The following is a 26023-nucleotide window of genomic DNA, read 5'->3' as shown; positions in this document are numbered from 1 at the left end:
CTGTGCCCCACCCCATGATACTGAGAAATAAATAAAGGTGCCCTAGCTACAGGTATACATGGTCTCCCCTCTTGACAGACAAGTCCAGTATCTGGACTTTTCTGCACTCCTGCAATATTCCATTGTTTAATATCTGTGTCTGTAGCATATGTCTGAAGATCTGACAAGGTTTGGTCTAACAGGGGCACTTCAGGTGCAACTGATGGCATTTGTATGGTAGCTTCTTGTTTAGAAGCTGCTTCCTTTACTTCTTTATCAGCTAAGGCATTTCCTTTAAAAACATCATCTTGTTTTTTGGTATGTGCCTTGCAGTGGAGGATAGCTATAGAGCGAAGCAATTTAATTGCTTCCAAAAGGCTGGACACTAATGTTGAATGTGAAATTGATTTACCATATGCTGCTATGTACCCTCTTTTTAACCAGATAATACCAAAATCATGGCATACACCAAATGCGTATTTAGAATCAGTATAAATGTTCACATTACGTCCTTCAAAGAGCTGGCATGCTTTTGTAAGGGCAATCAGTTCTGTAGCCTGTGCTGACTGAAATGGGACTGGGTTTGCTTTGAGCACTGCATCAGGCAACTGGACTACGGCATATCTTGCATGATATGTGTTGTCATTTGGTCTAGAACAAGAACCATCAACAAAAACATTTTGTGCCCCAGGGATTGCAGTGGAAGACATATCTGCACGTGAGGATTGTGTTCTGGTGGATTATTTCAATACACTCATGTTGAGGAACTACCTCATTCTCTTCTCATTTTTAAACCTAGTAACGCATTTAGGATCGGGGCTGGGCCTGAAGTGGGTGAAGCATATTTTATTTCGAGATTTGGATTTTAGAGGAGAATAACCTCATATCCACACAATCTTTGGGCTGACATATTTTGGATATGAATATTTTTCAACAAAATGGATACATTATGAGTAGTATGTAAGGTGGTTGAATGTCCTAGAGTAAAATAAGTAGCCATTTCTACTACCATAGCACAGGATGCCAAAGCTCTGAGACATGACGGCATGCCCTGTAACAGCATTGGCACTACTCTTGAAAAAAATGCAATAGGGCACATAGGGTTGCCTGGAGTACAACTGAATAGACTACAGGGGAGTCTACATACCCTGGGGGCATTCTGCACTAGGTCATCTGGCGATTTCGAAAACAAGATGCAAGAATAGGCTGTGTCTCTTCATCCACCCGGATGCTAAAAAATGCATTTGCTAAATCTATTACTGTGAAATACTCTGCATTAGGGATGAGCCGAACACCCCCCTGTTCGGTTCGCACCAGAACTTGCGAACAGGCAAAAAATTTGTTCGAACATGCTAACACGGTTAAAGTCTATGGGACACGAACATGAATAATCAAAAGTGCTAATTTTAAAGGCTTATATGCAAGTTATTGTCATAAAAAGTGTTTGGGGACCCGGGTCCTGCCCCAGGGGACATGGATCAATGCAAAAAAAGTTTTAAAAACGGCCGTTTTTTCGGGAGCAGTAATTTTAATAATGCTTAAAGTGAAACAATAAAAGTGTAATATCCCTTTAAATTTCGTACCTGGGGGGTGTCTATAGTATGCCTGTAAAGGGGCGCATGTTTCCTGTGTTTAGAACAGTCTGACAGCAAAATGACATTTCAAAGGAAAAAAGTCATTTAAAACTACTTGCGGCTATTAATGAATTGCCGGTCTGACAATACACATAAAAGTTCATTGATAAAAACGGCATGGGAATTCCCCTCAGGGGAACTCCGAACCAAGATTTTAAAAAAAAATGACGTGGGGGTCCCCCTAAATTCCATACCAGTCCCTTCAGTTCTGGTATGGATATTAAGGGGAACCCCGGCCAAAATTTTTTAAAAAATGGTGTGGGGTCCCCCTCAAAATCTATACCAGACCCTCCAGGTCTGGTATGGATTTTAAGGGGAACCCCACGCCAAAATTAAAAAAATGGCGTGGGGTCCCCCCAAAAATCCATACCAGACCCTTATCCGAGCACACAACCTTGCAGGCCGCAGGAAAAGAGGGGGGATGAGAGAGCGCCCCCCTCCTGAACCGTACCAGGCCACATGCCCTCAACATTGGGAGGGTGCTTTGGGGTAGCCCCCTAAAACATCTTGTCCCCATGTTGATGGGGACAAGGGCCTCATCCCCACAACCCTTGCCCGGTGGTTGTGGGGGTCTGTGGGCGGGGGGCTTATCGGAATCTGGAAGCCCCCTTTAACAAGGGGACCCCCAGATCCCAGCCCTCCCCCCTGTGTGAAATGGTAAGGGTACCCCTACCATTTCACAACAAAAGTGTCAAAAATGTTAAAAATGACAGAAGACAGTTTTTGACAATTCCTTTATTTAAATGCTTCTTCTTTCTTCTATCTTCTTTCTTTTATCTTCTATCTTCCTTCGGTTTCTTCCTCCATCATCTTCTTCTTCTGGTTCTTCTGGTTCTTCTGGTTCTTCCTCTGGTGTTCTAGTCCGGCATCTTCCTCCATGGTGTCTTCTTATCTTCTTCTCCTCGGGCCACTCCGCATCCATGATGGCATGGAGGGAGGCTCCCGCTGTGTGACACTTCTCCTCTTCTGACGGTTCTTAAATAACAGGAGGCGGGGCCACCCGGTGACCCCCCATCTGACACACGGGGACTTGACAGGACTTCCCTGTGGCATTCCCCATGACGTCAGAAGGGGCGGGGTTACGTAACGGGTGAAGTGTCAGACAGCGGGAGCCTCCCTCCATGCCATCATGGATGCAGAGAGGCCCGAGGAGAAGAAGGGAAGAAGATGCCAACGCCGCGGAGGAAGATGCCAGACAAGAACATCGGAGGAAGAACCAGAAGAACCAGAAGAAGAAGAAGATGGAGGAAGATAGAAGATAGAAGAAAGAAGATAGAAGAAAGAAGAAAGAAGACACATTTAAATAAAGGAATTGTCAAAAACTGTCTTGTCATTTTTAGCATTTTTGACACTTTTTTTGTGAAACGGTGGGGGTACCCTTACCATTTCACACAGGGGGGAGGGCCGGGATCTGGGATCCCCTTGTTAAAGGGGGCTTCCAGATTCCGATTAGCCCCCAGCCCACAGACCCCCAGAACCACCGGGCAAGGGTTGTGGGGATTAGGCCCTTGTCCCCATCAACATGGGGACAAGGTGTTTTGGGAGGCTACCCCAAAGCACCCTCCCAAAGTTGAGGGCATGTGGCCTGGTACGGTTCAGGAGGGGGGCGGCTCTCTCGTCCCCCCCTCTTTTCCTGCAGCCTGCTAGGTTGCATGCTCGGATAAGGGTCTGGTATAGATTTTGAGGGGGACCCCACGCCATTTTTAAAAAAAATTTTGTCCGGGGTTCCCCTTAAAATCCATACCAGACCTGAAGGGTCTGGTATAGATTTTGAGGGGGACCCCAAGTCATTTTTTTTTAAATTTTGGTTCGGGGCTCCTCTGTGGGGAATTCCCATGAAGTATTTATCAATGAACTTTTATGTGTATTGTCGGACCGGCAATTCATTATAGCCGCGAGTAGTTTTTAATGACTTTTTTCCTTTGAAATGTCATTTTGCTGTCAGACTGTTCTAAACATGGGAAACATGCGCCCCTTTACAGGCATACTATAGACACCCCCCAGGTACGAAATATAAAGGAATATTACACTTTTATTGTTTCACTTTAAGCATTATTAAAATCACTTCTCCCGAAAAAACTGCCATTTTTAAAACTTTTTTTGCATTGATCCTTGTCCCCTGGGGCAGGACCCAGGTCCCCAAACACTTTTTATGACAATACCATGCATATAAGCCTTTAAAATTAGCACTTTTGATTTCTCCCATAGACTTTTAAAGGGTGTTCGAATTTGCCACGAACACCCCAAATTGTTCACTGTTCGGCGAACTGGCGAACAGCCGATGTTCGAGTTGAACATGAGTTTGACTCGAACTCAAAGCTCATCCCTACTCTGCATCAGATGGTATGGAAGTCAGGAGTGATGGCACATCAGGTACTATAGTTGCTATGGGCACTACAAGAGTATTTATGGCCCTAAGGTCTTGAACAAACCTATAACTGCCATCTGGCTTTTTGATTGGATTTATAGGAGTGTTGTAAGGTGAAATTGTTTCCTTTAAAATTCCTTGTTTAAGGAAATGTTCCACCATGGGAGCAATTCTGTCCTCCTTTTCATTTGATAAAGGATATTGTTTGTGGTATATGGGTTCTGCCCAAGGTTTGAGAGTGGCTTTGTATGGGGTACAGGAGATGAGAGCCACATCCAAAGACCCATCTGACCAGACATTTTGTAAATCTTTTGGGAATTCTTCTGTTGGTACTTCATTACTTAGGGCCAAAATGGGCATGATGGGGATTGGGGGTTTGATTAGACAGTGAGACTGCCACTTGGGGACATTATTATCTTCATACCCAATTTTCCCAGGAAGTCCCTACCCAAGAGATTCACTGGACAATTTGGTATAATCCTAAAACTGTGATGGATTTCATATCCCACTGAGGGTCTCATGAAAACCATGGAAAAAGCCTTCTTGTCACCAAGACATAAGCCTTTCACCATATCCATATGAAATTCATCATTATCTCCATCTCGGGGATGCATAGTTTCAGTCCACCCTGCTAAATTTGACACCCAAGGATTTATAAATTCATAATCAGTACCACAAACTCTAGCAACATAATCCTTACAAATTTCCCCGGGGCCTCTTTTCCATGTTCTTGACCCATATTACAGTGAACGAGAGGCTGTCTTACCTTACAGCTTCTTCCACACAACAAATGATCTTACACTTCTATGCGACAGAAAAACAAAGCAAACAGAAGTTTTGGGTCATGGTAGCAATTACCTCATAAACTCGTTCTCTCTTTCCCAAAAGGAGTTACAGTACTGTTTTGTCTAATTTTAATTAATCCTCTCTCTAGGACTCAGGTCTCCCAAAGACCTTTCACAATGTTAATGAATCCTCTCTCTAGGACTCAGGTCTCCCAAAGACCTTTAAGGCATGGTCCATCTCCTTTCCATATAATTTTTAAAGGACTAAAGCTTTATCAGAGCCGAGGCAAGAAAAATGATTTGTCAAAATAAGACAAACGTTTGCTTACCAAGGATGATTGCTTTATTCTGGACGAGCCCCCATTTGAAAGGAATTGTACACCTTGACGACCACCCTGGTTTATGCAGGCAGACCACCGGGACCCTCAGATCCGTGAGAGACCAAATGAGACACTGGAAACAGGCTTGAGTGTGTGTTCATAAGATCTCTGTCTTTATTGAATACAACAGTAGTATATACCAGTAAAAATACATGTCTAAGGGTTATTCAAACTTTACACTCAGTACTTTTGTATCAAGAGTTAGGCTGCTTGACTAGATAACAAGAAATAGCTGATGACTTGCTGACACAGATTTGGCTTAACCACAATATCTCACAGGGTGTGGTTCTATGCAAACTGCTAGTCAAACTGACCATGGCAAAACTTTCACACACAAAAAGTTCATTTATACTTTATGTAAAATGGAGGGGAATTTAAGATGGAGTCAGTTGTTTACACATTCTATTACATTAAGGACCACCCGTAGGCATTCATTTCTCTAAGGAGATGGATGGAGGATGAAGATGTAAGTCTGGATTCTAAGTTTTCAAGTCTCTCTACTGTCTACTGTCTCATTTGTTTAATATTCTTTTTCTAGGCAGTTGAGATAGCTATACAATGTCCACGTATTACCATCTTGTGTGCCTCCCAGGATTCCTGTGGAAATCTCTGGGGCACTATTCTCGACAAAAGTACCATTTTAGAGCAGTTTCTAAGTTCACCCTGGCTGTGTCATCTTTCAGGAGAAAATCATTAAGCTGCCAGTGGCATTGTTTAAGATTAGAGGTGTCTAGTTTGAGCTTTAGAAGTATTGGGGCATCATCCGACCACGACATAGGTAAGATGCCTATTGTAACAAGCAACCGCAGGGAGGGAGTGTTTATAAAGAAATAGTCTAACCGCGCATGCGTGCAAAATGGGTGAGAGTAATGGGAATATTGGAGCTCTGTCAGGTAGGCTACTCACCATGTATCGAACAGGGCAAACTGGCAAGTTACCTGACAAAATTGTTGGGATTGTCTGGAGGGACGAGAAGGGGTGGTTTTCTTAGTGAGTGGCATCCTGTCCCATACCGGGGAGAATGGGAACTTGAAGTCCCCTAACACGACTAAGAAAGAGTGATTAGTGCAAAATAGGCAGTTGTACACCTTGGTTACAAAGGACATCTGATTTGCATTCGGGGCATAGATGTTATAAAAAGTCATGTCAGATTGTTGCCATTTGCCTCTGAGGCTCAGAAACCAACCCTGGGGTCAGAATAGGAGGATATGGGTGTGAATGGCGAGTCCCTTTTGATCAAAATAGCTACCCCTGCTTTCTTTTTGATGCTGGATGCTAAGAACCCTGTGGCGAAGAATCTAGAAGCAAATGCCAAGGAGCCTCTTTTGTCAAAGTGTGTTTCTTGAACGAATATTACCTCTGTCCCTGAATCTCTGAAGCTCCTCAATGCCAACTGTTGCCTAAAATCTGTTTCATGAAAGGGCTGAGGTGTGAGCAGATAATATTGTGTAGACATATGTTGAGGTGGACTTAGGAAAGTGTTTTTTGCGCTAACCATATAATAAAAAGGAAAAGGTGCAGCTGCTAGTGTAATCCTAAAATACAAAAGACTCAAAAAGTATTGTTTAAATTGTACAAGTGCACATCCACAAGTGATTCCCTGCTACAAAAATACAAAAAACATATACGTGAAACAATGTAACTAAAAATAAACATTGGCCAATGTGACAAAAAGGTGCAACAATGTTGCTATACCTAAAGTATACAAGCAAAGATCGTAGCGTGATGAATTAAAACAAAAATGTTACAACTAAGGTAAACCCATAGTGAGTGACAAATGTGATATATCCAAGTGATAAACCGAAAATTGTTTATAGAAGAAACCAAACCTTAAAAGATAAATTGGCACCTAGTGCAATTGAACTGCCCCCTAAAATTAGTATGTTTGGTAATCTTAAAGGCTTCTTTCCATGCAAAAATGTAAGGTATGCAGGACTTCTCAAACTATTAAAACTTCGTCCTTCACTTCCAAGGTTACAGCAAAAGTGTATAACATTAAAGATTTTATCACCTGTGGAACTGTAGGAGTTAATAAAAAGTAAAAAATCATGCTACCCCTAGAAAAATAGCCAAAAGCTATGTAGTTGATGATAAAAAATCAAAATATAATAATGTATGAAATAAATGTGAAATAAATCAGCAGTGCAAACAAATGATATAAATACCTAAAAATAGATTAATGTTAAGCATCAAAATATCATAAACAATTAATATATTGAATATCAAATGATAAATAAAAAACACACAGTATAATATGGTATATACCAGTGAATGGTGAAAAATAGTCCATAAAGATGAACAAACTGTTGTCTTCAAGTGTTGTGTGAAATCCACCACCAATATCAGCAAAAATGCGCCCTTACCAAAACCCCATGATCCCCCATCACAGAGGATCAGGGAAAGCGTGGGTTATAACATGGACCGGCTCCAATGGGACAGCAGGCAATGTTCAGATACTGGAAGGTCACTTCACAACAGCTCAAATCAGCGTATAGATGTCATGGTGCATGGAAGAAATAAATGCACAGCTATTGAGCCGAGCAACATCCAGTGGGCAGCACTAGTAACTTTAATCCGAAACACCAAAGGACCACAGCAACTTTTCCAACCGGGGCTGATACAATGCAGTAATGCATGCAATGACAGATCTCCAAGTTCTAAGAGAACACAAAAGCGTGAGATTGCAGAGCTTCCTTCCACCTCCCAGATTTTGCTGATATTGGTGGTGGATTTCACACAACACTTGAAGACAACAGTTTGTTCATCTTTATGGACTATTTTTCACCATTCACTGGTGTATACCATATTATACTGTGTGTTTTTTATTTATCATTTGATATTCAATATATTAATTGTTTATGATATTTTGATCCTTAACATTAATCTATTTTTAGGTATTTATATCATTTGTTTGCACTGCTGATTTATTTTACATTTATTTCATACATTATTGTATTTTGATTTTTTATCGTCAACTACATAGCTTTTGGCTATTTTTCTAGGGGTAGTGCGATTTTTTACTCTTTATTTACTTATTGGTGTATTGGTGTTATACATAATCATTGCGGGTCCCATTTTTGTGGATGGTTGGTAATTAATTCTTGCCATCTGCTCTTTAGATTCCTTAGCGCGTTTTTTTATACATTTTCCACAGAACTGTAGGAGTCGTCTACTTACTTATCTGCCCCTGTTGGTTACAATATATTGGGAGGACAACCCGTGCTCTCAACGTCTGGAGAAGAGAACATCTAGGTAACATTAGGAGAGGCTTCATTGGACATAGTGTGTCCAGATATTTTAGACTACATCACAATAGAAATACTGCTTTACTTAAGGTGATAGCAATAGAAAAATATACCCCTCACTGGAGAGGCAGTAATTTGAAGAGACACATCTCTCATCATGAAACCAGGTGGATATATGACCTCCAATGTTATAGCCCCCTGGGACTTAATGTAGAATGAGATATCAATTGCTAAATTGACAATAGATAATATTTCCAATTTTTTATCTGTTCTGGCTTTTTCTATATAAAGTTTCTATATAAAGTTCTTATATGGAGTTCTTAATATAAAAGAATTTTTATTAATTTATTTTATTCCTTATATCTCCCTTTAGCAATATTATATCAGTTAATTTGATTTAATGATTATTTTTCTCATATTTTTTATCATATATATTTTTCTCACATTTTTTTCATATTTTTTTAATTTTTTTTTTTTAATCAACAAAAAAGGTTTTTATTAATGAAAAGGCACTACACGGTATATTATCACGAGTATACATGCAATGTACATCAATGTTTGTTGCAATCCAAACAAACAGATTATGTAATTCAAACAATCTATAAATATATGAAAGTGCATACCCATTCTGTCAATGCCATATCATAAAGACCCTTGTATAATACCCAGTGCCTTCTGTGCATCCCCAGCCGATGGGGCACCACAAAAAGAAAAAGCAGGAAAAGGGAAAAATAAAAACCTAACATAAAACACAAGAAAATAACTCTCTTTAGTCTCACTGTTGGTACCAAAATTATTAGGAGTATACATTTTCCAGTAAGCACCCTCCACCAAGCCTTCCTCTCCACCTCCTTATTTCCCAGGAGATCACACACTAAAGTTACTGTCCTAACAGCAATCTATCTAGTACCAGTTGTGGCGGTGCCACATCTGGTGAGGCCAGCCAGAATTGCCATTTATCATAGAATTTAGTTGGTGATTTCCTATGTTGGTATATATTTTTTTCCCTAATAAGGGTGTTATTAACCTGTTGAATCCATTGTTTCATTGTAGGTGCAGTGGCCAAGAGCCACATATGGCCAACTAATTTTCTAGCTATATATAGGAGACTTGTGAGTGCGATGCACACCAATAGGGTGTGCAGGGCCTCATTTAGACTCCCCAATAGGCACGTCAGTGGGTCTGCATTCAACTGCACCTGAAAAATATTATTTATTTTGGTTACAATGGAACTCCAATACCTCACCAATTTAGGACATCTCCAGAGCATATGAATAAGGTCACCAGGTTGGGCCTGACATTTTGGACATATAGGAGTGTCCCTTCTACCCCATTTGTGCAATTGCACCGGCGTGCAATATACACGATGCAATATGAACAGATGTAATAGCCTCTGTGCGGCAGATACTGATACCAGTGGACCCACCTCCAAAATCTGTGCCCATTGCTCTCCATCTATAGGGCCAATATCTCTTTCCCATTTTTCCCTACATGGTAAAAGGTCAGGGTCCTGTATATGTGATAATAGATGGATATATATTCTTGAGATAGCCCCTTTCTTCTCGGTTCAACAAATATAGAATTCAAAAACTCGGAATTATCCATGTGCAGAGTAGAGTGTTTATTCTGGGATCTTATAGCATGCTGTAGTTGAATATATTGAAAGTGATGGCCCTTAAGCTCAGGGAATTCTACTACTAGTTGAAAGTATGGCTTCAATTTAGAGTCAGCTACAATCTGAGATATGAATCTAATCCTCTCTCTCTCCCAAATTGGATGTTTTGGAATCTTGGCAAGGTCTAAGTAGCTGCAATTGTGCCAGATGGGAGTTTGACGCATATACCCTGTGATTCATTGTGTATTCCTGATTCCCTTCCATCATTTCATTAGTAGTTGGGTCATGGGGCACTTGTATTAGGGAATCCCATCTCCATATGGGAGAAGGCGGTATAGGCTATGTCAGGGCCAACAAGGAGCCTCCTAGAGGGGTCCTTGCTTGTTTCTAGGTCCCACCCCGTGCTGTAACTGGGCCACAAAATAGTACATTTGTGAATGCGGAACAGCCATTCCACCCTGATCCTTCAACAGCTGTAGAGTGGCCAGCTTAATATGTGCCACTCCACCTCTCCATATAAGGGCCCTGAATTGTGAATCAATTCGTCAGAACCAGCATTGTGGTATCCAGGCTGGTGAATTATGTAGAATGTATAAAAGTTGTGGTGCCCATATCATCTTAATAAGATTTATGTGGCCTGTTACTGATAACGGTAGCTTACCCCAACTAGCTTGCTTTTGTTGAAATTTTTTCAAAATCGGTTTTAAGTTCAGTTTAATTTAATCTCCCGGGTCCCTAGTCACCACCACCCCCAGATATTTGAAGGAGGTAACCACCTGTATATGTGAGAGATGTTCTGGTTAAGGGGTCAGTAAAGGGTCCAATGGCAGAAGAGCTGACTTATGCCAGTTAATAGCAAAACCAGACAATTGCCCATAATGATCAATCAGTGCCATTACTGCCCTTAGCGAGTCCCCAGTGTCTACCAAGTACAGCAGCGTATCATCTGCGTACAATGAGATTTTTTCCTCAAACTGCCCATGCCGGAAACCTACAATGTTAGGAGAGGCCCTTACCATAGCCGCAAGAGGCTCCAATGCAAGGGCGAACAGCAGAGGCGACAACGGACACCCCTGCCGCGTGCCACAAAATAGAGGAAATGCCTCAGAGAGGGTATTGTTAATTCTTACTTTCGCTATGGGGGCAGCATACAACAACTGCACCCAGGAAATAAATTTGTCTCCCAATCCAAAACAACACAACACCTCCCACAAGTAGTTCCACTCCACGCTGTCAAAAGCCTTGGCAGCATCGAGGGAAAAGACAGCTCTATTACTGGAATTGTCGACTGGAATTTGAATGTTAAGGAATAGTCTACGGATATTTAGTGCTGTAGAGCGGGTAGGAATGAAGCCAGACTGGTCAACATGGACCAAGTCCGCCACTACTGCTGACAGTCTGGTGGCTAATACCCTGGCCAGCAACTTCACATCTGCATTCAGAAGTGAGATAGGCCTGTAGGAGTCAGGTTGTAACAAATCTTTGCTGGGCTTCGGAATGACTACTATAATAGCCTCATTCATGGAGGCGGGTAGACTGCCTGCCTGAAGGGCATCATTCAGGGTTGTCAGTAGGGTAGGCAAAAGGATGTCGCCATATTTCCCATATGTTTCTGTGGGCAAACCGTCGGCTCCCGGTGACTTGTTATTTGCCATTTGTGCTACTGCCAAAGTAAGTTCCTCCAGAGTTATTGGTTTGCTAAGGGCAACCAGGCCCTGTTGTGACAGCAACGGAAGAGAACACTGGTCCAAAAATTGGTCCAGCTCCTCCTTCGTGGGGTGTACCTTAGATGTGTATAGATCTTTGAAAAAATCAGAGAATACTTTAGGGACACGATTCTGATCAGTAATCATATCTCCTGATGCATTCTGGATAGAATCAATGCATGTAGTGTCTTGTTGGGCCTTAGCTATTACAGCAAGTAAGTGACCTGTGTTTTCCCCTTCATTAAAGTATTTTTGCTGCAGAAAAAAATGTTTATTCTCTGCAGTCGAGATGGAAACCTGTTGATACAGGACTTGTGCCTCCTGCCATTTACGTTCCGAATCAGGACTAGGGTCAGAGATATACCTTCCCTCCGCCTTGGCAGCCTCATTCATCACTAAGTTCTCCCATGCTTTAGTATTAGTTTTAATAGAGGTGATCTGTGTGATAATCAACCCCCGTAGGTGGGCCTTTAAAGCATCCCATATCACCGCACATCTGCTGAACCTCTGTTAAAGTCTAAGAGCTCCTGCAGAGCTTTGGGGGATGGGTCAGCTTCTGGAAAAATTGTGAACCAAAAGGGGTTAACCTTCCATAATCTGCACCTGGGACTGGGGACAGTGGGGACCTTAGCACATAAGAGAGAATGGTCCGAGATGTTATGTGGCGCATACCTTACCGAGACAGTGAGTGAATGCGCCAGGTCTTTACCCAGACAGAGATCGATTCGCGTTAAAAACATTTATATGATGCTGAGTAGTAGGAATAGCATTGAACCGTGGGATTACTGGAGAAGACCTCCAAACTACTAAACTTGCCGTGCACCGCGTTCAGTCTCAACAGACAGACCATCGCTTTATGCTTCGTGACATGCAACGCCATCTCGTGGACCTAGACAATTGCAACTGCCTCAACAATATCCAGTAGCCAGATGGTGAAAGTCTGCTTGCAGTGTTTTGATCTCACTGCGGCAGGCCTCTTAAATCTCTGAAATAAGCAGCTTGAAATCTTCCTTGGTTGGTAGAGAGTGGAGTTGCTCCCACCAGGAGACCAGTTCATTAACGGTGAGGATAAATGGTATTCGGGGCAGAGGCTGATGATGGGCCTTAGCCTGTGAGGGGGAGGCCCATGGTTCAAACTACTCTCTCTGCTCTTGTGTGGGCTGCGCGAGGAGCAAGTGGGGTGCCTGTGAGGTAACAGGGGAAGGTGCGGGCGGCAGGTGGTCTGCTGTGAGGCTTGCAGAGCTAGAGTCAGTGGTCTCTGAAGCTTTAGAGAGCCTGGGACATAAGATGGGGCCTGGAGAGGAGGAGAGGTAAGCTGCAGCCTCAGCAATGATTGTGAATAGCTCCGATTGGGAAGGGGGTCCCCAGTGCTCTGGAGTCGTCAGCAGCGAGCCCAGGATCTCAGGAGGAGGGGGAGGAGAGGGTAAGGTTTGGAAAGCTGTGAAAAGCTTCCTGTTTTCAAGATAGTCTTTAATGGCACTTTCGATTTTCAGGCAGAGGGTCGGTTTCGCTAGCAGGCTATTATTAGTAGACCAGGACATGTAGTTAGGTCTAGTGACTAGGGAGGTGAGAGAGGTGATTACCGCATGGTCGGACCAAGAACAAAGTACAATAGTCGAGGCCAGGAAGAGGGGAGAGGAGCTTATGCTAATGAAAATGTGAACCAGCTTATGAGGGCAACAGTAGTCAGTATATTGCCATCTTGCGGGTTCTGTTCCCACCAGGAGTCTAGCAGTGAATACTGGTTCAAGAACTGTTTGAAAGAAAGAAAGACAGTGTTAATCAGCACTCATCCTGCATGGAACTGTTTGTCCTTTTGAGGGTTTTTTATTTTGGGGTGTCGAACATTTATTGTTTATCTGTCCAATTGTTGCTTGCTATCTATTGGGTTATGCTTAGTTGGTTAGCAGATTAATTATTTAACTTTTAGTATGGTAAAACAATTTATCCGTGTTTTGTTGTGGAATGTCAGAGGTTTAAACAATGCCTTAAAAAGACAATCTGTCTTTGACTATATTGCCTCTTTTCATCCTGCCCTGGTCTGCCTAAAGGAGACACATGCTACATGCAATATGACTATATTTCTGAAACATTGCTTTGTTCAAGAAGCTTATCATTCTGTTTTTTTATTTTCCATTCAAGGGGGTTTCTGTTTTAGTTTTCTCAGGTATAGTGTTCTCCTCTAGTAGGACCATGGTTGATGAGAATGGCAAATATGTCTTTTTCCAATGTAAGATGGATGACCTTGAGTTAATATTTGCTGCAATATACATACCTTCCCCTTACAATGCTGAAGTGCTCCGTCAGCTTATTTACTTTGGAGGGGTTTTCCCCCTGGTACCAATTTTGGTGCTTGGGGATTTTAACAATGTAATTAATCTGAAGCAGAATAGTTGCCCTGCTCCTAGGTCAATGGCCTCTGAGCGCCTTTCTCCCTTTCGAAGACTCTGTAAGGAATTAGAGTTATATAATATGTGGTAACAGATGCACCCTGATGAATGCACCTACTCTAAATCATATAACTCGTTATCAAGAATTGTTTTGGTTCTGTGCTCTGCAGAGCTTATTCCATGTTTACTTGAAGTTAATATAGAACCTTGTGGAATCTCATATCATTCTCCTTTGCTGGTTACTTTAATATCAGGGTATCGGGCTTCTAATATGCCTTGACGACTGAACCCCTTCTGGCTGGAGCTATTCCCTAAAGAAGATGTCATTCCTGCCTCTATTGTGGACTTTTTGTCTCTCAACGTGGGTTCTGCCTCCCTACGCCTCCCAAAGGCTTTTGTCCGGGGAGTGTTGATCCAAAAAATTAGAGCTATTAAATCCACATCTCATAGGGAGTTGGAACTTGCAAAGGTGGAAAGTTCGGCGGCAGAAGCCAAGTATATCCAGGACTAGCAGGAGTGGCTATCTGCTCAAAGAAGGTTGAATGAACTGCTGGAACTCAGGGCGAGCAAAAAATTGTTTTTTCAGAAGAGACTGATCTGGGCTGAGGGAGAGGCTAATGGGAGGTTGCAACAGAATGTTCCACACTCCGCTTGAGTGATTCCGTCAGTATATCGCTTCCTAAGTCCTGGAACATGAGACCAATGGATCTGGCTATAGTAACCCCCAAGAACCAGACAACACCAGTCTTGGAATACATCAGGAATAGCCTGCTTTATTTGAGATCTCACACAAATACTGTATATACACAAGGGTGACAATACAATCTGTAACCAGAAACCTAATTAACAAGAGCTAATTAACTAATCCTTTAACCAGACAGGTGACTCGGAGATATGACCTTTTAGGGCAGCCTTGACGTCTCCTAGCTCACCGACTGTACAATACACATTATCATAAATTTCAACACATAACTCCTTCATACAATTGCAGGGTTAATTAGCACAAACAACAATGGGTGAAAGACTCTTAGAAGCCATACTAGACTTATTTACATTATAGCAGACAACAGACAGACAGGTGGCTGGAGTTGATGAGCATCTTTTAACAGTATGTGTCCCAACAGTATAATTCAGTCAATATTTCTAATATGGCATATACAGGGTTCCCAGAGTCTGTGTGTCTTGGGGGGACATGGACCTGAATCCAAAGTAACACCACCTCAAGGGTCCCCAGGCATACAGCTCACAAAGAACTCCGTTCCCCCAAAATCCAGGGCCCATAATCAGTAGGCAAGAGGCCAGAAGCCTCTGTCCTGGGTGAGTCCATCACAGAGGTTGCTGGCCCAGGTAGTATGGTCTCAATCTAATCCTACTCACGACATCACGTCTGGTTTACTCGGCTGCTAATGGTGCCGATTTAAAAAAAAATGACAGCATCCAGAATCACCAATTTTGGCACTCTGAATACTTTTAAGTGCAAAGGAGGACTTTGGGGGTCTTTTAGACCCCTGATCCCTCCATAAAGAGTACCTGTCACCACCTATTACTGTCACAAGGGATGTTTACATTCCTTGTGACAGCAATAAAAGTGATCAGATTCTTTTCTTAAAGGGACAATGTAAAAAAATAAATAAAAATAAATAAATAATAAAAAAAAAATTAAATTTTAAAGTGCCCCCGTCCCTGCGTACTTGCGCAACAAAGAAAGAGCTAAGTAAGTCACACCCGCAAATGTAAACAGTGTTCAAATCACATATGTGAGGTATTGCCATCAGAGTGAGAGCAATAATACCGTAGCTTGTCACCATTACCACGAGTGTACGCAATTTCAAAGAATGATATCTATCTACTCAGTGTAAAATCATCTTTCACATTAAACAAAAAAATTGGGCTAACTTTACTGTTTTTTTTTAATTCATGATATTGTCTTTTTTCCTCAAAAAATGTGTTTGAAAGACCACTGCGCAAATACCCTGTGACATAAAATATTGCAAAAATCACCATTTTATTCTCTAGGGTCTCTGCTAATATATATATATATATATATATATATATATATATATATATATATATATATATATATATATATATATATATATATATATATATATATATATATATATATATATATATATATATATATATATATATATATATATATATATATAATGTTTGGGGGTTCTAAGTAATTTTCTAGAAAATGATGGGGTTCTCTTATCCTACCAGATATACCCCTATATGGGGTAATAGTCTTCCCAAACTTTTGATCCTTCAGGGTTTTCAGAGATGGGAAAGATCTGGAGTAACTACTCTAATTCAGCTGTATGAGAACGGTCTCCTCAAAACCTTCAAAGAGTTGAGGGGAGAGTTTTCTCTACAGTCAAATTGGTTTATCAATTTCTTCAATTGCACCATGCCCTAAGGGTTCAATTTTCTTCAGTTGAGGTATTTTTTTCTTCCACCCTTGTTCTGGATAAAATAGTCAACAGAGAGTCTTACCTCTGTGATATATAGGGCATTGTTAGATAAGTTCCTATTGAACTTTCCCATTCGCTCTCGGGCTGGGTGGGAACAGGATCTTGGCCCTATTCCTGAAGAGGCTTGGGTCAATATTCTTCGATCTTTGCCTCTTGTTTCTCTTTCCCCATCACATAAACTAACTCAGATTTTCATCTTTCATAGGGTTACAGAACTCCTGAATTTTTGTATACTATAGGCTTGCGATCTGATCCAACCTGTGCAAGGTGTGGCAATACAGGTACATTGATACATCTCCTGTGGCGATGTCCCAAACTCCAGAGATATTTGGCGGAGGTGTTTGGTACTTCTAATGGGCTACTCAATGTTAATAAAGAAAACAAAAAAATCTCCGCGCTGTCATAAAAAAACCCACAGGGGAGCAGCAGTTTAACTGTGAAAAAACACAACAAACAGGATAAAAAAACTGCGCTATAAAGTGAAATGCAGAGAATCAACATGTGCAAATAAAATTAGTGTAAACAATGAAATAAAGGAGGTAAGAGGAATCCTGGTAATTCTCCGTGAAAGTCAGGTGAGAAATGAAATGACAAACACACCCTGCACAGTGATCCTCCACCACCAAACATATGCGCTTACCAGAAGGAAAGCACAATAAGGCAAGTCTCAGGATTATATCCAGGTCAGGCTGTTAGACAGTACACCACTTTTCCAGATAATGCTAGGGATGGTAAGCATGTAAACATGGGTCCTGATGACCAATATACGATATCCCTCCGTAAGCGTGACTCCAACCAAACCACAACACGGATTAGCCACATAAGGGTAAAAGAGAGGCAGCCATAGCGTGAATCCGATAAGATGCTTTATTTAAAATAGGTTAAAACACTTACAAAATCGCACTAAAAAACAAAGGAAACCATGACCCGCTGTGACATCTCGGAGGCACCCATTATAGACAGCCAATCAACTGTCGGAATGAAACACGGAAGTAACTAGACCAGTTATTCGATACTCAGGTTCAAACCAACCATAGGCGGACCGGCCTGAGCTGAAAAACCATGTAGCTAAATCGTATGCATCGAACAAAACATCAAATAAACCACACATAGGTTACATGTGTGAATAGAGACTCGTGATAGAGTGGAGTCATGCTGCATTTGGTAGCAATAAAGAACAACCAAGTGAATCTAATGAAAAAAGTAACGTAAATTATATTAGATTCCGGCATAGCGCCATCTTGTGGAAAAAGGATATCCCACCCAAAAAAATATTGACCAGGAATATAAAATAAGGAGATATCTATAGATATATTGAATTCAGGCATGACGCCATATTGTGAAGAACCCAAAAACGCGATATTCGTGAAAAATTGCGTAATGTGAAAAAATAATGATAACCATATCTACATTTAATACATGGACTTAAGCTTTTAATGGCATACTACTAAGTGTAGAGCATATGGAAGACAGCCCCTCATTCTTACATATGGGGCTGCCACCCAACAGCAACAATGCGGTGACACTAGTTAAGTAAGTAGATACGCAATATATACTCTAACAGTAAATATTAGTATTATGCACTTCCCTACACACAGTTTTTGGGAATAATATGTGAAAATAATATGTCAGGAACACCCAAAAAATAAACAAATAAAAATTAAGATAAACAAATTGAGAAAGGTGCAATTAGGGAAAATTAATATGCACAAGCACATGTATACATCTAAGCCAGTTAGGTCTCCGAGATGTCACAACAAGTTCACAAAGGCATACAGGGCAGTATCGACACAAAATTACAAGTACCGCCCATAATTAAAAACAAAGCAACATTAAGCATAAATCCTGAGATATTAAACCAAATACTTAAAGACATATTGGGTAGTGTCAACCAAAACGTTCAAAGAATATATATAATATGGAGGACACCATTATTAAGCATTATCGATAAACGCATTTAAGTCTACCTCTACATTCAACCCAAATGGTGTGTAACTCTTAATTCAATAAATCCAGGCCATTTCCAGGCGTGAGATACCCCGGACCAGAGAGCCACCCCTCCAGGGACAGGAAAATTTGTCTATTCCCAAAAATATAGTTTTGTCTGGATTCTTATTGTGGGCTTCTAGGTAATGCCTCGACACAGGATGCTTCGGAAAGCCATTAATGATGTTTGTCACATGCTTGTTGAGTCTAACCATCGGGGGTCGTTTAGTCCTGCCCACATATTGTAGCCTGCATGGGCACTGGAGCAGGTACACGACCCCCTTGGTGGAGCATGTGATAAAGGGCTTGATCTCGAACTCAACCTGGGTACTGTTAGATCTAAAAGAATGAGTTCTCCTATGAGAGCAACCATTCAACGAGCAAATTCTACACCTTCTACATTGATAAAATCCAGTAAGGCTATTGAAAAACCCTTTCTTAAAGGTAGGGGGGTCAATGATATTATTGGCAATAGTGTTTCTAAGGGAGGGTGCCCCCCTATACACCACCTGTGGTTTAACCGGGAGGATAGTGTTAAGAGTAGGGTCACTGGTGAGAATGTGCCAGTGTTTCTTAATCAGTTGGCTCACTGTCCTATGCTGGACAGAATATGTGGTGATAAAAGGAGTGGAGGGCACCCTGTTGGTATTGGGTGTCTTCTCTTTGAGCAATTCCCTCCTATCAATTACGTAATCAATACGTAATAGGAATTCATATATCCCTACTAACAGCTGCCACCATGAGGCTTGGATTAGGTCGGTGCTAAAAAGTCAATATATTCGCCTGAGATGCAACTGTTCAGACAGTGGTGAATTTCTTCTGCAAGCGGATGTCCTGACCAAACGGTTCCTAGTGAAGGGCTATTCTGACACCCTCCTAAGGGATACCCTTGAAGAGGTATTACGTATTGATAGGAGGGAATTGCTCAAAGAGAAGACACCCAATACCAACAGGGCACCCTACACTCCTTTTATCACTACATATTCTGTCCAGCATAGGACGGTGAGCCAACTGATTAAGAAACACTGGCACATTCTCACCAGTGACCCTACTCTTAACACTATTCTCCCGGTTAAACCACAGGTGGTGTATAGGGGGGCACCCTCCCTTAGAAACACAATTGCCAATAATATCATCGACCCTCCTACCTTTAAGAAAGGGTTTTTCGATAGCCTTACTGGATTTTATCAATGTAGAAGGTGTAGAATTTGCTTGTTGAATGGTTGCTCTCATAGGAGAACTCATTCTTTTAGATCTAACAGTACCCAGGTTGAGTTCGAGATCAAGCCCTTTATCACATGCTCCACCAATGGGGTCGTGTACCTGCTCCAGTGCCCATGCGGGCTACAATATGTGGGCAGGACTAAACGACCCCTGATGGTTAGACTCAACGAGCATGTGACAAACATCATTAATGGTTTTCCGAAGCATCCTGTGTTGAGGCATTACCTAGAAGGCCACATTAAGAATCCAGACAAAACTATATTTTTGGGGATAGACAAATTTACCTGTCCCTGGAGGGGTGGCTCTCTGGTCCGGGGTATCTCACGCCTCGAGATAGCCTGGATTTATCGAATTAAGAGTTACACACCATTTGGGTTGAATGTAGAGGTAGACTTAAATGCGTTTAACGATAATGCTTAATAATGGTGTCCTCCATATTATAAATATTCTTTGAACGTTTTGGCTGACACTACCCAATATGTCTTTAAGTATTTGGTTTAATATCTCAGGATTTATGCTTAATGTTGCTGTGTTTTTAATTATGGGCGGTACTTGTAATTTTGTGTCGATACTGCCCTGTATGCCTTTGTGAACTTGTTGTGACATCTCGGAGACTTAACTGGCTTAGATGTATACATGTGATTGTGCATATTAATTTTCCCTAATTGCACCTTTCTCAATTTGTTTATCTTAATTTTTATTTGTTTATTATTTGGGGTTCCTGATATATTATTTTCACATATTATTCCCAAAAAACTGTGGGAAGTGCATAATACTAATATTTACTGTTAGAGTATATATTGCGTATCTACTTACTTAACTAGTATCACTGCATTGTTGCTGTTGGGTGGCAGCCTCATATGTAAGAATGAGGGGCTGTCTTCCATATGCTCTACACTTAGTAGTATGCCATTTTTTCACATTACACAATCTTTCACGAATATCTTGTTTTTGGGTACTTTTTCTTTTTCACATATGCCGTCATGCCTGAATTCAATATATCTATAGATATAGATATTTTATAGTCCTGGTCGATATTTTTTTGGGTGGGATATCCTTTTTCCACAAGATGGCGCTATGCCGGAATCTAATATAATTTATGTTACTTTTTTCATTAGATTCACTTGGTTGTTCTTTATTGCTACCAAATGCAGCATGACTCCACTCTATCATGAGTCTCCATTCACACATGTAACCTATGTGTGGTTTATTTGATTTTTTGTTCGATGCATACAATTTAGCTACATGGTTTTTCGGCTCTGGCCGGTCCGCCTATGGTTGGTTTGAACCTGAGTATCGAATAACTGGTCTAGTTACTTCCGTTATTCATTCCGACAGTTGATTGGCTGTCTATACTGGGCACCTACGAGATGTCACAGCGGGGCGTGGTTTCCTTTGTTTTTTAGTGCGACGTGTCAGAGCGTCGCCCGTTCCCCAGACGACGTCAGTGACAAGATGAAACGTGCATCGGGAGGTTGACGCTCTGACGTCATTGCACTCAACTCTGAACGGGCGCTCGCTTACCAGCTTGGCGAATGCTCTTTTAAGCTACAATTTTGTAAGTGTTTTAACCTATTTTAAATAAAGCATCTTATCGGACTCACGCTATGGCTGCCTCTCTTTTACCTTTATGTGGCTAATCCGTGTTGTGGTTTGGTTGGAGTCACGCTTACGGAGGGATATCGTATATTGGTCATCAGGACCCATGTTTACATGCTTACCATCCCTAGCATTATCTGGAAAAGTGGTGTACTGTCTAACAGCCTGACCTAGATATAATCCTGAGATGTGCCTTATTGTGCTTTCCTTCTGGTAAGTGCATATGTTTGGTGGTGGAGGATCACTGTGCAGGGTGTGTTTGTCATTCCATTTCTCACCTGACTTTCACAGAGAATTACCAGGGGATTCCTCTTACCTCCTTTATTTCTACAAAAATATATAGGGGGGAATTGGGACTTTATATGAGGCACAATAAAGTGCCTCCATCCGGTATTTGGTACAATACAAAAGGGGAGTTGGGACTTTAAAATGAAGCATTTGGGTAGTGGAGGTAAAATAAACCGTATTTAAAATGCAATATAAAAGGTTTATTGATTGTACAGAGTAACAGACAATAAAAGGAGTATTCATTTCATATGCAGTAAACCATTCATTGTATAAATGTATAGGAAAGGTACAAATAACATAGGCATAGTAAAAATTATATACACATAGCAGCACATGATCTAGTATAAATAAGAAAGGTAGTAGAGCATAATAATGTTAGCAACAATATGCCTGATGGCAACACATGCACCCACATAGTAAGTATGCATTCATTTAGTAAGTAGGAAACAATGTATTAATTTACGATGTATAAAGGGGGAACAGATGGTGCAAATGACTGTGGTTCCATGTAAGATAGCTGAAGCATCAAAAAACAGAGCTCGATGCGTTTCGTGGGTATTCCCCACTCATCAGGAACTGATGCAAATGTGTTTCCTATGGGATGTATATATAAAAAGTATAATGAACCACATAGTCCATATAGAAAAATAAAAAATAAAAAATAATAGTAGATGAACATAAAGTATATATAGTTGCTTTTGCCAAACACACTCACCAACTCAGGCAGCAAGTGCAAATGCGCAGAGATGGGCGTACGGTAGGCCACGGATGTAAACTCTCCACAGGAGCCGAGGCGGCATACATAATGATGCGACATCGGACAGGATGAAAGGGATGGAATGAAACAGAGTGTGTTCACGAAAAAGAGTGTATTATCATGGGAACAAACAAATCTGGGAACAAAATGATAGTATTATGTTAGATATATATAGAGTATATAGTAAGTGTTTAATTCATTAAATAGTGAGCCCAGTGAGTTCCGAAGTTGGTGATGGTCTGAGTAAATAGATGTGTAAGAGAATCTATGCCTAAAGAAAGGCGACATAGGGGTAAATATAAGGATAAACCAAATGGGTGAATATAGGAATAGACCAAATAGGTGGGAGTGTGATGGTAACCAGTGCATGGAAAATTGCAAGTGTAAGATAGTAGGAGAGTATAAGGAAGAGAAGTTCACCAAAAAAGTATGCCTAAACCAAGGAGAAAGACAATAGGTGAAGAAAAGGAACGAAAAGGGGGGAAGAAGAGAACCTACCCGTATGAAGCATCAAAAGGCACTGGCAGCCGAACGAGGGTAGGGCTGGTGTGCAGAGACCCCAAAGAGAGACTGGTCATGTGAACAGCCAGCTCTGAGTGGGGAATATAAGTATACCGCCAACGCCATGTGGGTGACGTAAAGGAGAAACCGCCGCATCTGAACTGAGTTGACACTCAGCTGTCAGCGCGAGAAGGTTCCTCCCTGGAGACACCAAGTATGGAAAACACTGGACGTCAGCGCAGCGACGCCGGGAGGTGACGTCACACGCATGGCGTCGGGTACGTGGCGCCGATGCACAGAGGGGCGTCCGCCCGATCCCCCGATCACGTGATAGATGGGGAGAAGGGGAGGACCCACTGGCGCATTGCGGCTCCCGCAGAGACAAAAACCCATAGCCGCCCAAGCGTCCAATCAACGCACACTAAGCATGATTGCTTGCCAGGTGGAGAGTGGGTCTGGGGCATCGGTTAAAGAAAAAAGCCAAATGGGGCATGAAGTCAGTAACCAAGATGCTGCCAATCAAAAACTTGAAAAAATAATAAATTGAATGGAATAAATAGTATATTGGTATGTCCATAGCTACAAGATGTATGTACATAGGGAGGACACTAACCTATACATGGTACTACCCTATAAGTGAGGGCAAAACCTCGCACAGGGAGGGCAGGGGAACACTGCCGATCCCAGTATAACCGAATGCTTCCATCCCGGTAACTGTAAAAATATATAGGGGGGAATTGGGACTTTATATGAGGCACAATAAAGTGCCTCCATCCCGGTATTTGGTACAATACAAAAGGGGAGTTGGGACTTTAAAATGAAGCATTTGGGTAGTGGAGGTAAAATAAACCGTATTTAAAATGCAATATAAAATGTTTATTGATTGTACAGAGTAACAGACAATAAAAGGAGTATTCATTTCATATGCAGTAAACCATTCATTGTATAAATGTATAGGAAAGGTACAAATAACATAGGCATAGTAAAAATTATATACACATAGCAGCACATGATCTAGTATAAATAAGAAAGGTAGTAGAGCATAATAATGTTAGCAACAATATGCCTGATGGCGACACATGCACCCACATAGTAAGTATGCATTAATTTAGTAAGTAGGAAACAATGTATTAATTTACGATGTATAAAGGGGGAACAGATGGTGCAAATGACTGTGGTTCCATGTAAGATAGCTGAAGCATCAAAAAACAGAGCTCGACGCGTTTTGTGGGTATTCCCCACTCATCAGGAGCTGATGCAAATGTGTTTCCTATGGGATGTATATATAAAAAGTATAATGAACCACATAGTCCATATAGAAAAATAAAAAATAAAAAATAATAGTAGATGAACATAAAGTATATATAGTTGTTTTTGCCGAACACACTCACCAACTCAGGCAGCAAGTGCAAATGCGCAGAGATGGGCGTACGGTAGGCCACGGATGTAAACTCTCCACAGGAGCCGAGGCGGCATACATAATGATGCGACATCGGACAGGATGAAAGGGATGGAATGAAACAGAGTGTGTTCACGAAAAAGAGTGTATTATCATGGGAACAAACAAATCTGGGAACAAAATGATAGTATTATTCCTTTATTTCTATGGACTTTACTATTATTATTTGTTATAATTATGATTTGATGTCATTGGATGCATATATGTAGGTTCATTGTTTACACTAATTTTATTTGCACATGTTGATTCTCTGTATTTCACTTTATAGTGCAGTTTTTTTTTTTTATTTATTCAATGTTAATATCTTGGTTGAACCACTTACGTGCCTACTGGGCTGCCATGATTCTTCTATCTATACTCCACCTATCGTGAATACTATTAGGTGTGCCCGTTTTGCGACCCATAGACAGCTTGTCCTTAAGTGGACCTCTCCTTATCCTCCTACCTTATCTAATTGGATTTTCAACCTAAATAGGATAGTTTCTTTTGAAAAACATACATGTTTGTTAAGGAACTCTATGAGGAAATTTGAGAATATCTGGTCACAATGGCTTGAGGCTATGTCTCTGTTAGTGTTATAGATCAATCTGCACAAATAAGCATTGCTCTATATGTATATGGATGTATCTGACTTTGTTTGTATATACAGTGGGGACGGAAAGTATTCAGACCCCCTTAAATTTTTCACTCTTTGTTATATTGCAGCCATTTGCTAAAATCATTTAAGTTCATTTTTTTCCTCATTAATGTACACACAGCACCCCATATTGACAGAAAAACACAGAATTGTTGACATTGTTGCATATTTATTAAAAAAGAAAAACTGAAATTTCACATGGTCCTAAGTATTCAGACCCTTTGCTCAGTATTTAGTAGAAGCACCCTTTTGATGTAATACAGCCATGAGTCTTTTTGGAAAGATGCAACAAGTTTTTCACACCTGGATTTGGGGATGCTCTGCCATTCCTCCCTGCAGATCCTCTTCAGTTCTGTCAGGTTGGATGGTAAACGTTGGTGACCAGCCATTTTTAGGTAGAACCAGAAAGCATCATTCTGAGTGTAACAGACGGAAGGAACACGAATGGCCGGGGCGGCAAGCCGGGTGAGAGGTGACATATCTGTCTTAGCACTGGTGGTACAAGTACAGTATAATACACACAGGCTTGTTTTTAAGTTTTAAAATGTGAGTGCACATTTGTTATGACCTTTTTGAATATAATAAATTTAACAAAAACGATAAAGCACTATTGCCAGATCTGATTGCTTTGCATGTGGTCGATGTGATTGGAGTTCACGAGCAGCAGCAAGGAGGCTTAACTCTTAAATTGATCAATGGGACTGGATTTTACTGGCAGCTTATAAGGAGAAGGAATATCATGAGGAGCATTTCAAAGGAATGATGATTTAAAAAGGCACGCTTAATAAGCCTATAAGGTGAGGGCACAACCGGTGGAGGGATCACTAGGAGAAACACATATACTGATGGATAATGATGGAGAGATCAATTTATTTCTTATGCATATAATGGACTGACACAATATTTTTACCATTGTTTGATTTATATAAGGACACCTATGGACAATAATTGCACATTGCACTTTAATTCTAATAGTTTTTATTGAATATCAAT

Source organism: Aquarana catesbeiana, linkage group LG02 (genome assembly GCF_042186555.1).
Source record: "Aquarana catesbeiana isolate 2022-GZ linkage group LG02, ASM4218655v1, whole genome shotgun sequence".
Lineage (NCBI taxonomy): Eukaryota > Metazoa > Chordata > Amphibia > Anura > Ranidae > Aquarana > Aquarana catesbeiana.
The sequence above is the reverse complement of the archived record's forward strand: the minus strand, read 5'-3'. Positions refer to the sequence as shown.